The sequence below is a fragment of the Pogoniulus pusillus genome, chromosome 24 (genome assembly GCF_015220805.1).
Source record: "Pogoniulus pusillus isolate bPogPus1 chromosome 24, bPogPus1.pri, whole genome shotgun sequence".
Classification (NCBI taxonomy): Eukaryota; Metazoa; Chordata; class Aves; order Piciformes; family Lybiidae; genus Pogoniulus; species Pogoniulus pusillus.
Genome location: NC_087287.1, coordinates 17,227,725 through 17,228,289, shown reverse-complemented (window position 1 = coordinate 17,228,289; position 565 = coordinate 17,227,725).

The window sequence follows — 565 nt, the reverse complement described above, 5'->3', positions numbered from 1 at the left end:
ACAAATCTGCAAAAGCCAGAAGGTGAGGACTGCACACAGAAGTGCAGGCCACAGCACCAGTGCACCCCATCTGCTCTGCCCCGCGCTGCGCTGCCCTGACTGGAGCGCTCACACCGCACCATCGCTGAGCCACAGCCCCAGTCTGACGTGATGATGAAGAGTGATCGTGCACTCAGGAATGCAGACCACCAGACCTGTACTGCAGTGGGCATTTGTACGTGCAATTATCTGACTTGCACACCCCTCCTGTCTGTGCCTCTTGGGATTGGCACACCCTGCAAGCCAAAGCAGATGAGCTTTAAAGTGGCTGCAACAACAGCAGAGAGGAAGCCTTCACTTCTGGGGTTGTCTAGCCTGGAGAAGAGGAGGCTCAGGGCAGACCTCATTGCTGCCTACAACTACCTGAAGGGACATTGTAGCCAGGTGGGGGGTGGCCTCTTCTCCCAGGCAACCAGCAATAGAACAAGGGGACACAGTCTCGAGTTGTGCCAGGGGAGGCATAGGCTGGATGTTTGGAGGAAGTTCTTCCCAGAGAGAGTGATTGGCATTGGAATGGGCTGCCCAG